This window comes from Oryctolagus cuniculus, chromosome 18 (genome assembly GCF_964237555.1).
Source record: "Oryctolagus cuniculus chromosome 18, mOryCun1.1, whole genome shotgun sequence".
NCBI classification, from domain to species: domain Eukaryota; kingdom Metazoa; phylum Chordata; class Mammalia; order Lagomorpha; family Leporidae; genus Oryctolagus; species Oryctolagus cuniculus.
Genome location: NC_091449.1, coordinates 61,891,164 through 61,905,136, shown reverse-complemented (window position 1 = coordinate 61,905,136; position 13,973 = coordinate 61,891,164). Strand labels below are relative to the sequence as shown.

The window sequence follows — 13,973 nt, the reverse complement described above, 5'->3', positions numbered from 1 at the left end:
GATGGCTATGCCAGCTCCTTTTAGCTTTATGTTGGCATGGAATATCTTTTTCCATCCTTTCACTTTTAGTCTGCATACATCTTTGTTGGTGAGGTGTGTTTCTTGTAGGCAGCAAATAGACGGATTTTGTTTTTTAATCCATTCAGCCAGTCTCAGTCTTTTAACTGGACAGTTAACACCATTTACATTCACAATGACTACTGATAAGTAATGACTTTGCCCTGCCATTTTTCCATAAATATTTCTATTTTTTACTTTGTATTTCCTTTGTGCTTTTACTGGGAGCTTTCTTTCCTTTACCTTCTTCCATAGTGATGACCACGTTTTTGTGTTTCTGTGTGCAGCATATCCTTAAGCATCTTCTGCAGGGCTGGACTAGTGGTGACAAAATCTTTCAGTTTCTGTTTGTCATGGAAGGTCTTTATTTCACCTTTGTTCATAAATAAGAGCTTTGCAGGGTATAGCATTCTGGGTTGACGGTTTTTTGCTCTTAAGACTTGGACTATATCTCACCATTCTCTCCTAGTCTATAAGGTTTCTGATAAGAAATCTGCTGTGAGTCTCATTGGAGATCCTCTAAAAGCAACCTGGCATTTCTCTCATTCAATCTGGCATTTCTTTATGTTTTATTGTGGAGTGTTTGATTACAGTGTGCCATGGTGAAGATCTTTTCTGGTTATGTCTTTTAGGAGTTCTATGTGCTTCCTGTACTTGGATGCCCCTTTCTTTATCCAAACTGGGGAAATTTTATATTACTTCACTAAAAAAGGCTTTCTAATCCTTTCTCTCTTTCCACATCTTTAGGAACTCCTAGAACTCATATGTTAGGTCATTTGATAGTATCCTATAGATTCCCAACAGTGTTTTTTTTCGTTTTCTAATTTCTTCTTTTTGTGTTTGGTTTGACTGTATAATTTCCTGTGCTTTTTCTTCTAAGTCGAATATTCTTTCTTCTGTTTTATTTATTCTGTTGTTAAGGCTCTCCACTATATTTTTTATTTGTTCTGTTGAATTCTTTATTTCCAAGAGTTTGTTTTGATTTCTCTCTTTTTTTATTTTTTTTATTTTTTATTTTTTTGACAGGCAGAGTGGACAGTGAAAGAGAGAGACAGAGAGAAAGGTCTTCCTTTGCTGTTGGTTCACCACCCAATGGCCGCTGCAGCTGGCGCACTGCACTGATCCAAAGCCAGGAGCTAGGTGCTTCTCCTGGTCTCCCATGCGAGTGCAGGGCCTAAGCACTTGGGCCACCCCCCACTGCACTCCCCGGGCCAAAGCAGAGAGCTGGACTGGAAGAGGAGCAACTGGGACAGAATCTGGTGCCCTGACCGGGACTAGAACCCGGTGTGCTGGTGCCGCAGGTGAAGGATTAGCCTATTGAGCCATGGCGCCGGCCTTGATTTCTCTTTAAGATCTCAATTTCGTGGGAGGAATTTTCTTTCATGTCATGTATGGATTTCATTAGTTCGTACATTTGCTTCTGATTACTTCTAAGTAATCCTATGATCAATTTTTTGAATTCTGTTTCTGGCATTTCTTCAATCTCATCATCTTCTCAATCTAGTATTGAGGTGTTGTGTTCTTTTAGGGTGTCATGTTGTCTTCCTTGTTTTTGTTTCCTGGATTGGTACATTTGTTATTTGGCATTTATGGGGAATACTTGTTGGCTTTTTCTTTGATTTTTTGCTGTGTTGGCTTTTATCTTTGGACTATGTCTGATTGGATTAGTGGAGTGTCTGTTTTCAGGGAATACCTAGAGTCATGTGGTGGGTGTGGCCAGGGAGCTCTGCTCAGTGCTCCAGCGTGAAGGGCATGTCTGAGGTGACAAACCCAGAATTGGCATGGTAAATCTCCTTTATTTATTTATTTTTTAATCAGAGGGGAGGTTGCTTCTTGTCTGTTGGTATAGACTCAGCTAAGCTCCTCTCCTTGGAGGAGACCAGTGCCTGGGCTCAAGCCCCCATCAATATATTATTTGTATACTCTGCCACAAGGACCACACCAAGGATCTGTGCAGTCCTCAGTGTAAGCTCAGGTTCCCCAGCAATGTCCCTCACCAGGTACCCAGGGAGCCCTGATCTTGTGGAACCCCTTACAGTGACTGCCCAAAGTCCCAGCCACATCCTGAGTCCTCCCATGTAGCCTGAGTGTTTTCACAGTTCCGGAACATAAGCTTACCAAAGTCACAAGCACCCAGCCTCCTGTCTGTTTTCCCTACCAGACTCAGGAGTCTCTGATTGGCTGGCTGTTGGGTGTGGACTTGAGCTGGCACAGCTGTTACCCATAAATCCAAAATGGCGCCTGCTCTCTGTTAGCTTGTTACAGGACACCTTTGCCGGATGATCAGGGAGAGAGAAAATGTGCCCCTCCCTCTTTGTTTTTTCTCCTCTAGTTTTGTGTGTTCACTATCCCCCATGGGCACCAAGACAAATTCCCTCTAGGATCTTCCTGCAGCTTCTTTTCCTGCGGCTTTGGCTGCTGCAGTCTGATCTCTCCTTGCTCTCCATGCTGGTGCAGAGGCTCTTGTCTGGTAGGGCCCTAAGTTGTCCACTGTGGGGAGCACTGGGAGCAACTCGGACTAGACTAAGTTACTGGAATTAAGACTTATTCTATGCATCTGCTTTCCCACAATATGGCGCTGAGAAGGGAAACAGCTTCTACACAGCTGCCTCCAGTTCAACCAATAAACTGTGGGACCTGCTCCTGATTGGAGGAGAGCAGCGTACTCGGCGTGTGGGTAGCAGAGTTGGGATTGGTGGAAGAGGACTATAAAGGAGGAGAGAGACGGCATGCACCAGGAACATCTAAGGGGAACATCTATCTGAAGGAACACCTGTGCAGCCCCCGAGAGAGTCCGCCGGCGGTGTGCCGCTCCCCCGCGGAAGTGGGGAAAGTGGCAGGGGGAACCACCCTTCCACGGAGGTGGAAGGGACGGTAGCCACCCCGGGAAGAACCAGCAGCAAACCCGGGGAGGGCCGAGCAGACAAAAGAACAGCGCAGGGTCCTGTGTCGTTCCCCCACGAAGACGGGGAGCGACAGTCCACGTCTTCGCCCCCCACATAGGTCCACTGTGTTCCTCCAGTTTACATAGTTTCCTCTGTTGTTTCTCCCTAACTCTTCCCTGTGCCTGCACTCTTTCCACTTTTTTTTTTAACTATCTTCTCCTAGACTTGAGCAGCAAGCTCCCTCCCTAATCTGTCATCTTAATCCTCCACATTTTTGAAATGTTTCCTTACATCTTAAAAAAAATAGTTAATATATGATCTAGATTCTGGCCGTAGGTAAGTAGATTTCAAATGAAGACTTTTTCTCTAATTAATCTGTATTTAAATTCAGAGTAAGTCTAGTCAAAACATCAATAAGGAACTTGAGAAGATCACACTGACATTTCATATGGGAGATCAAAGAGGCAAAAATACTCAAGAACAGGAAAGGACTTTTAGCCTAGATGTTGTGACACCCACACCCCATATCAGAGTGCTGAGTTCAGTTCCCAGCTCTGTCTCCTGACTCCAGCTACTTGGCAATGCAGACCCTCAGAGACAGCAGTGAGGACTCCGGCAGTTGAGTTGCTGTCACCACATGGCAAACATGATTGGCGTGCCCGACTCCTGGCTTTGGCCCCAGCCCAGCCATGGCTGTCACAGGTTGCTGGGGAATGATCCAGTGGATGGAAACTCTCTATTTTCCTCTCAAGTAAATAAGCTAATAAAACCTTAAATTAGAAAGCAGTACTAGAGAACATTTTAAATAAATAGAACAAAATAAGGGACTTTCCAGGTATCAAGGTTTAGTACAAATTCACAGTAATAACGGCATCCTTATAAAGAGAGAAATGGAGCAATGGAATTGACTAGAAAGCTCAAAGCAGACCCCAGCATCTATGGAAACTTAACATAGAATAAACTTGCATAATGGGCATAGAAATCCTTCGGGGAAATGCAGTACCTAATCAATAGTCTTGGTGCAGCTGGCTTTCCAAAAGAAGAGAAATGAATTAGATCACTTCCTCACTCTGTACACAAGAATTTAATTCCAGATGAATTAAGACCTAAATGTGAAAAAGCAAAACCAAAAATTCCATAGAATATAAAGGAGGGGGTATTTATGCTTGTAATAGGAAAATACTTCTCAACCAAGACTCAAAACATAAAGCCTTAAAGGAAGCAACTGTCCCATTTGGCTTAATTAAAATTTGAAAATTCCATGCAATGACATTACAAACAAAACCAATAGGGCACAAAGAAGATATTAGCAACACAATAACTATCAAAGACTTGCTATCCAGGCTGTCTTACAATCAACCTAAAAAGGCAAAAAAAGTCAGTAACAAAAGAAGTAAGATAATATGAATAGGTGAGAGTCAGAAGAGAAGACCCAAAGGCCAAGGAGTGAAAAGAAGACCAAATCCCAAGGAAGTCAGCAGGAAGGTAGCATTCCCTACTTAGAAAATAGTCTAGAATTGAGGAGTAGAGCAATGCTGAGTGCTGGCAAGAATACGAAGCAGAATAAATTCTTAGACTTTCCTGTTGGGAATGTAAAAGTTTTACAATCACACTGGAGAACAGTTTTCCAAAATCTATTGAAATTGAAGATGAGCGCAACTGAGCCTCACTCCTAGGAATATTCTCTGGAGAAAACTTGGCACATTAGTTCCTGATGTGCAGGTACTAGAATGTTCACCACTGTGTACTGGATTGTTTATAATTCTAAGGTGGGAAGCCAGCCAGTTGCCCATCAACTGGAGAATAGATAAATGAATTATGTATTCATGCAGCGAAAAATTCTGTAGGAGACAAAATGGACCAACCAGAAATAGATGTATCAAAATGAATTCATCTTCCAAACATACTATTAAATGAAAACTGAAAGTCATGGGAGGCTGTTGGTTATGTAAAGCTTGAAATATAAAAATAATGCTATTGTGCTGTTTAATTACTCAAAGTAAAAAAAATCACAAGGTAAACTGATAATCAGCAAATTCAGGGTAGTTACTTAGGAGAAGAGAGGGAGAAAAATGGAATGAGGAAATTTATTGCTTCTTTATCACAATTCATTATATAGGGGAAAAATTGAATCTAAAAATGGCTTAAGAAAAGTTCAAAAAAAAGTTGAGTGATGACCATACAGGCTAAGTTACATTATTCTCTACATTTTTCTGTGTGCTTGAAGTATTTCATAAGAAGACAAATATTTACATTTTATAGAATGTGACATGTTTATGAGAGTTGCCATTAAAGGATGAAAGCCCAATTGTACACAAGTATGCCAAGTGAAAGGCATACTGATACACAGAAGGTCAGGGAAAGAAATTCCCAGGAAAAGAACTGCTAAATGGAAAAGTAGAGTTTTTCTTCTAATAACTTCTGGGATTTTCTCCCATTAAGTTTCAGGCCATTGTACCAAGTAACACGGTGCAGCAGAACCCAGAGCTACAAACTGAGCCGCTCTCCTAATCTCAGCACCACGTTCTGCAGACCACCCAGCCTCACCAACCAACACCAAACATCCCGACCTTGACCACGACATGGTGAGTGTGCGGTGAAGAGGTAACATGCACGTGGTGGGACTGACATTTTTCTCAGCGTGATTTAGATCTGAACTTCCTCTGAAGCCAAAACAAGGAGGAAAATGTGACCCATTGCAAACATCGCAAGATCCAAAAGGCAAAATCAAAGGGTTTGGGGAGGAAAGTGTGACAATTTCACGAGCTCGAGATCAGAGCCTGAAAGAAAATCCTCCTTATGGGAGTGAGTGTTTGCCTTAGCACTTCAGATGTCTGTTAGGATGCACGCATCCCATGTCAGAGTCTATGGGTTCAAGTCTTGGGTTCTGCTGCAGATTGTAGCTTCCCGCTACTGTGCACCCTGTGTGGTAGCGAGTAGTGACTCAAGTAGTTGGGTCCCTGCCACCCGCGTGGTGCACGTAGACTTAGTCCCCAGCTCCTGGCTTTAACCCAGCCCAGTCCTAGCCATTGTGGGCATTTGCAAAGGAAATCAATAGACAGGAGTCCCCTCTGTGGATATGTCTGTCTTTCTGCCACTTTCTATCTCCCTGCCTCACAAATAGATATTTTTGAAAATACAATATTTTGTTATTATAATAAAATCAATTTATAAGTAAGAAGCCAAGCTATCTACTCTGCAACCAACTTGGACACTGAGAACTAAATACAGCTCACCCCACCAAACCTGCTGTCCACACTGTGTCGTCATGGCATCCCTATGCCATTGTCATTGTCAGTGACTTCACTGTTGAGCAAGACTCTGCCCATGCTGTAGTCATTCCTTAGAGGAACCTCTCCACCCATCCCTGGAGAGCATCAGCAGGTGACCAGTGCTCCAGGAACCTTTGAGTCGTTATTGCTTCCCCAGTCCTTTTTGTTGTTGTTGTTGACAGGCAGAATTAGACAGTGAGAGAGACAGAACGGTCTTCCTTCCATGGGTTCACCCCTCAAATGGCCGCTATGGCTGGTGCGCTGCGCCGATCCAAAGCCAGGAGCCAGGTGCTTCCTCCTGGTCTCCCATGGGGTGCAGGGCCCAAGCACTTGGGCCATCCTCCACTGCACTCCCGGGCCACAGCAGAGAGTTGGACTGGAAGAGGAGCAACCAGGACAGAATCCGGTGCCCCAATCGGGACTAGAACCCTGGGAGCCAGCGCTGCAGGCAGAGGATTAGCCTAGTGAGCCGCGGCACCTGCCGCTTCCCCAGTCTTGAGGTTGAGAGAGGCCACAGTGTGAGTCCTGATGTCCAAACTAGGAAATGACGTCTTCCTCAACTTCACATTGCGTTTTAGCACTGACAATTGTAATTCAGTGAAACCTGAAGGTTTTGCATGTATCGGCTCATTTACTTATTAAAACAGCTCTAAAAACAGAGTAAGTGTATTGTTCCCATTTTACAGACGAGAAAACTGAGGCTCAGGAAGATTAACTTGTCCAATATCACATAGGCAATGCCTACTAGAATCAAGGCCTTCAGTTTATAGCCAGTACGCTTTACTGTTTCTAACACCAACCATGTGATCCCTGCTCCCACTGTGTTACTCGTTCTCCATAAAGAGAAGAGACTTGGCCATTCTCTATCTTGCAAATGAGGTTTCTGACTAATCAGTGTCCTTAAAACACACATATATATATAACATATATAACAAACACACGCATATATGTATATAGAACACACACACACACACGAGAGTTTATTCAAGAGGCATGGAGACAGACACAGAGCTCCCGTGCAGTTTCCCTGCCCACTTGCCTGCGCTGCCCCCAGCACAAGGTGGAGGTGGAGTAAAACTGAGAGTTAGGAACTCAGTCCAGATCTCCATGTGATTGGCAGGGACCCAAGTCACTGGGCCATCCCTGCTGCCTCCCTGGGTCCTCGGGGGCCAGAAGCTGGAGTCAGGAGCCAGAGCTGGGACTTGAACCCAGTACTTCTCTGATACAGGGTGCAGTATCTCAACTGGTGTTTTAACCGCTAGGCCAAATGCCCAACCTCAGCCCCTCCTTAACCCAGCCCCTTCTTTCTAACTCCACCTCCGGAAGAATGGATGGGCCCAAGCTGGAACCCCCACCGTGAAGGCACATGAGGCCATAGCACGGTCCCAGGGGTCCCAGGGGTCATGTGGCAGGCTGGGCCACGTGGTCACAGGCCACGGCTCACACAGGAGTGCACAGTGATTTGCAATCAGTTGGGAGTGATTACACATTGTTTCTCATCGATGGCCATGAGGGAACCCTGATGGGATAATGAGATGCAGCTGATGGAAAATTGCAGCTGACTGTCCCTGATGAGTGGAGTCTGCACAGCCCTGCAGGGAGGCAGTGGAGTCCTCCCCACTGCAAGGGTTCCTGACAAAGTCTTTGAACCCCACAGCGCCAAGGGGATCTGACTAGAGAGCCCCCAGTTTTAGATAATTGGGTAAGAATAGGATACAGAGGCTCTATTGGAGAGATCACAAACTGTACCAAGTTGGGGTTCCACTCGTTTTCCTAAAAAGCAAAGTGCAGCCCCTAGACAGGCAGCCTTAGGAAAGGACTGGAATGGAGGGTAGCAAAGGCTGGAGACCCTTTATCCTGTCTGACCTCAGAAAAACGAGTTTGAGAATCTACATTACCTGTGCAGGGCTGGGGAGTGATGCAAAGTGTTTTTCTCACTGTGCTCAATGAGAGAATCCTTGTAAGCTATCTTTCCATGGATCAGTTCGTTAAGGGCCAACTTGAGCCCTGCTTACCCTGCTGTTGTCAAGGAAAAACAGCTGTTTGCTTAAATTGAGGTCTCCTTCTTCCATGACAGGCATTACTGCCTCCCCAGTAAGAGGTAACGGGATTGGATTTCCCAAGTAGGTGTGAATTGCTCAAGTCTTGATTGCCTTGTAAACACTGTAGTAACCCAGAAGGATGTTCCTGAGGTCCATACCGTCCAACTTAGTATTCATACTTAATTACCATTCCCAGTGGACAAGCAGAGATCCTTACTAAAACGAATCTGTTCAGCGCACAGCTCTGGCTCCGGACCTCTAACCCACTTTGCTCGGGGACCATTTCCTTCTACTGCACTCGGGCTTCATTGCCCCTGAAACTCACCGGACTCATTCACAATAAAGGGAGTGGAATTTGGTCCACAATTGCCTAGTGAATGCCTAAAAGAAAAAAAAAATATTAACACCATAAACAGTTGAAATGAGCAGAACCCTTGGTTAACTGTTAGTTTTATTTTATTTGGCTATCAGCTTGCCATATTGCTTTTTATTTTTTTTAATTTATTTTATTTATTTGTAAGATAGAGGTACAGGGAGAGGAAGAAGCAGAGAAAGAGGTCTTCCATCTGCTGCTTCAGTCCCCAAATGACCACAGTGGCCAGAACGGAGCCGATCTTAAGCCAGGGGCCAGAAGCCTCTTCCATGTCTCCCATGTGTGTGCAGAGGCCCAAGGACCTGGGCTATCCTCCTCTGCTTTCCCAGGCACATTAGCAGGGAGTTGGAGTGAAAGTGGAGCAGCCAGGACCATATCCGGCGCCCACATGGGATGCCCGCACTGCAGGCAGCGGCTTTAACCCACTGTGCCACAGTGCAGGCCCCACCATATTGCTTTTTAAATTAAACTTTTTATTTTGAGAACACGGTACATTCACAGGCAGTTGTAAGAAATAATACAGAGGCTGGCGTCATGGCTCACTAGGCTAATCCTCCGCCTGCGATGCCGGCATCCCAGGTTCTAGTCCCGGTCGAGGCGCCAGATTCTGTCCCGGCTGCTCCTCTTCCAGTCCAGCTCTCTGCTGTGGCCCGGGAGGCAGTGGAGGATGGCCCAAGTCTTTGGGCCCGGCACCCGCATAGGAGACCAGGAGGAAGCACCTGGCTCCTGGCTTCGGATTAGATCGGTGCAGTGCGCTGGCTGTAGCGGCCATTTGGGGGGTGAACCAACGGAAAAAAAGGAAGACCTTTCTCTCTCTCTCTCTCTCTCTCTCTCTCTCTCTCTCTGTCTAACTCTGCCTGTCAAAACAAAGCAAAAAAGAAATAATACAGAAAGGCCATGTAAACTTTATCCCACTTTCCCGAATGGTTACACTGGTCCTGTATCTAACACCACAGTCAAGACACAGAAGGATTTCATTGTCATAAGAGCACTTCACACTACTTCCTGTTAATCCTCCCTCTTTGCCCCTTCCCTAACCCTGGGAACCTCCATCCTGTTTTCCGTCTCAGTCATTTCCTCATTGCAAGAACTCCATAGAAAGGGGCATTTCTTCCACTCTGCATAATTATCTGGATTCCTGCAAGTAGTTAGGTGTGTCAGTTTTTCATTCTTTTTTATTGCTAACTAATATTCCAAAGTCTGGATGTACCACAGTTTATTTGTCATTCAACTGCTAAAGGATGTCTGCTTATTCCAAGTAAGAGCTGTTTTCAAACAGCTGTTTCGAGTATTCATTTATAGGTTTTTGCATGAACATACATTTTTACTTTCTGGGAAAAATATCCAAGAGTGTGATGACTTGGTATTAACAGCATCGCATATTTAGTGGCATAAGAAATTGTCACACTGCTTTCCAGAGTGGCAGTACCATTTTGCAACGCTACTAGAAGAACGTGAGTGACTTAGTTTCTCTGCATCCTCACCAGCTTTTTGTGTCAACATTTTTTTTCATTTAGTCATTCTGATAGGTTCATAATGTTTTACTGTGGTATTTTTTTAAATGTTTATTTATTTGAAAGTCAGAGTTACATAGAGAGAGGAGAGGCAGAGAGAGAGAGAGAGAGAGAGAGAGAGAGAGAAGTCCTCCATCTGCTGGTTCACTCCCCAGGTAGCTGCAACAGCCAGAGCTGCGCAGATCCGAAGCCAGGAGCCAGGAGCTTCTTCCGGGTCTCCCACGTGGGTGCTGGGGCCCAAGGACTTGGGCCGTCTTCCAGTGCTTTCCCAGGCCACAGCAGAGAGCTGGATCGGAAGAAGAGCTGCCAGGACTAGAACCGGCACCTACATGGAATGCCGGCGCTGCAGGCCTGGGCGTTCCCCCGCTGTGCTACAGTGCTGGCCCCTTACTGGGGTTTTAATTTATACTTCCCAATGACAAATGATGCTAAACATCATTCCATGTGTTTATAGTCGTCTGTATATCATCTTCAATGAAATGTCTTCATATTTTTGTCAATTTTCTAATTATACTTCTTGGTTTGAGAGTTGTCCATGTGCTCTAGATCCTATTCTTTTATTATATATATGATTGCAAATATTTTCTTCCCATCTATAGCTTGCTTGTCTTTTTTTAACCTCTTAGTGTGAACTTTCATAATCACCATTCCCAGTGACATGAGCTAGACTTGCTAATTTTTCCTCTTATGGACGGCATCTTTGGTATTCCGTCTAAGATATGCTTATCTACAGGGACATTGGCTGGTCACAAACCCCATTCCCAAGATGGAGAAGTGCAAGGTTTCTTCTGTTGCGGAGCACTAGATGCCTTCAGAGATGAAAGCCCAGATACTCTAACACTCAACAGCCCTCCATCCCCTGCTGTCCACCTCCATCTCACTGTCCACCTGAATGTGGCTTAATTATTTGACAACACAAAGTCGTGTCTTTGGTAATTACACTGGAAATAATTATGGCTTGAAATAAGCAATCTGATTCTCAAAACACATGTCCTGTCTTTGACCAACTTAGCTGCAATACCAATTTGTCAGTTTTATGAGTCTTTGGTCTATGAAAATATTTTCTTTAGGACTTTTTATTCCTAAACAAATTTCTAAAATGTCTACAATACTATTTGTAAAAAGATACAATTTTTTTAAGTAATGCATTTCTTCCTGAAGAACTGTGTTTGGCTGGTTTCGGATGGTTCCTGAGAGCGAAGTGGTCTCTACAATGTCTTCTCTGTATTCCAAATAAACACGCCAAAGCCAGAGAGCTCTGTGGTGGGACATGACCCAAACACTCAAGTCTTTATGGCCCAAAGTCACCTCTCCAGAATGCAGGCAAAGCCAAACAGAGAACATTCTTTAAATATTTCTGGTTAAAAAAAAAGAAAACTTATTCCTTTTTCTAAGCAAAAATCCCCTAGAAAGGAAATAGTAAATAAGTTTAAAAGTGCAGTCATTAAAATATATAAGTATTCAGTAGACTGAAAACATCCCCCAATAACTCCAAATCCTGCAGATGAATAAAAGGGGAGGGGTTGTCTTAAATATTCCTGAGTGTTCCCTCAATCTCCTTATTTTATAATTTTATTTTATAATTTTTCTGATCTGCTCTCACCTCCCAACCTACTGAAACCTCCATAATAATATAAAAAATTAAACCTTAAAGGAAATCTTTTTTAAAAAAAGAACACTGTGCAGTGCAGTTATTTTTCCAGGTGCTAGCATTTCCGCCTTAGATGCATCTCTTCCGTTACGGTCTTCCTTTGTGTTCTCATGACTTGGTTTGGGCTCATGTCATTTGTTTCCATTTGTCTTCTTGAGTCCTCCTCTGACTTCTCTTAACTCCATTCTCTTTCCTCTCCAAGCTGTCTTATCCACACTGCCAGATGACCATTCATGAAACACTGCTCTGACCGTGTGATTCCCTTGTGCAGAGTCTCCCTGGTCCAGTGGCTCCCTCCTGCTTGCCGATGCAAACACAAGCTCAGCACTTTGGAATTCACGGCTATTCACAACATAACACATTCCGACTGTCGCTGCTTTCCCCCTACCACTAGCCTTGACTTCCATCGCCTGCCCATCATGGGGAATGGACCATTTCTAAGCTTGCCTTTGTCTGGCTGAGCCCCTGCTCAGCTCTCATGGACCATGTGACCATTCACTTCCACCATTCAAGCCATCGCAGTCCTTCCCCAACAGTTTTTCCTTTTCTCCAAGTGGCCAAGACCTTGAACATTATCAAAAGGTAATCCTCTCTTTAGCACACCTGTCTGCACCAATAAGCACTCCAATGACACTCAGTGTAACTTAGACAGGAATGTGTGTTAAGCAGTAGTGTCCTGGGAAAAGTTTACCAACCAGCTGTCCTGCTTGGAAGGGAGATAGTAAACGAAGATATATCCATACAGCACTTATTATAAACGTTGCTGATGTAAAGGAGATGAGTTTCATTTACACATAATGAACTCTTCGACACTTTTTGTCAATTCTTTGTAAGCCTATTGTTTTCTTGGTCAGGCAGTTATGCTTATAGCTGATCTGTGGTTAGTTTTTAGAGGTGAGTAGTTGCAGCACGAACGGCTGCCGACACTTGTGTTTCATTAGTGAGATGAGTGTGAAGGAGCTGGGTTGGTGCTTCCTTCACTGGGAGCAAGTGCTTCTCTGCTCACTCAGACAGTGACTTCCAAATTCTGGAATATTTGTTTAAATTTCTGTGCTATTTATTATGTACAGGTAATAATTGCAGACACTGTGCAAGTGTAGGATTAATCAGCATTACTAACATCATTCCCAAGACTTTCCTGGATCTAGAGAGTCAAAATAATGATAAGTAATGGTAAATTAGCCCCTGACTTGTAATGTTTGCCTGTTTCTGCAGTGTAAATGTTCCCACATAACTGCTTTCCAACTATCAACCTGATGACCATGAACGTCAACCCAGAAAGTGATGCTCAGGCCTCTCATTATATAATATTTCCATCATGAAGACACAGTGGATCCAAGCAAACTGAAGAACATGGGTAAGTGTAAAATAATTGGAACATATTATATTGCAGATTTATTAACTTTGTTTCCATTTAATTTATTTGATGATACATTTATATAATGTAATATTTAAATATGACGGTGCTTAATTACTGGCCTGCAAAATTTCTGGAATTTTTATACTAATAGGCTATCACCTATGGGCACAAGGCAACGCCAGTACCTCTCTGGAGTAAGGTGGTTAAACCCATTTTTACTGATGCAGAACAGTTCTTTCGTACAAACACAAAGGTGGTGACTGAGTGGCTAAATCCCTGTGGACCAACATTATTTTATCAGTGCCCCAGCTCCTGAAGATCCTGAACCATGTTTGTCTTCTCCAACTCTGTGTTCCTAGGCCTAGCTAGCCCAGTGAGTGGCTTGATCAGTCTTTGTCAGCCTTGTCCTTCACCCCTAGACGACTGATGAAAACTGACTGTGCTGAGAATACGAGAATCACCTTGGCTTGAGCAGTGTAACTCCTGGCTTGGCTTCCTCACCTGCACCACACAGGTCTGACCTGGCCCTGCAGTCCTGCACTAGCCAGCCACTGGACTCTTAGCCTCAAAATGGGCACAAGGTGACATCAATAGAACAAGAGAAGAGCTACCAAAGGCTTTCTGTGGAGAGAATACCGATGGGCCCTGTCAAAGAAGGGACTCCATGCTGATGCTGGGCAGAAAGGTGTTGATGCTTCATTATCAGCAGCCATATTTGTTACTAAAAATACATTGATGCTGGCCAAGTTGTGAAACACAGCGTGGACAGTGTGGATACAGATATGGATAGATGAAAATGGATCTTGTGGAATCATTTCA

General features: G+C 44.0%; 1 long non-coding RNA gene across 2 annotated transcripts in view; it reads left to right on the top strand.

The window, feature by feature from the left end:
* Positions 1 to 13,973, top strand: part of LOC138846587 (uncharacterized) — a 90,788-nt gene that overhangs the window by 60,756 nt on the left and 16,059 nt on the right. For both annotated transcript variants that reach the window (XR_011384115.1, XR_011384116.1), the window contains 2 exons: positions 5,385 to 5,527; positions 13,010 to 13,151. This is a non-coding gene — a long non-coding RNA (uncharacterized lncRNA). The remainder of the gene's footprint in view (positions 1 to 5,384; positions 5,528 to 13,009; positions 13,152 to 13,973) is intronic.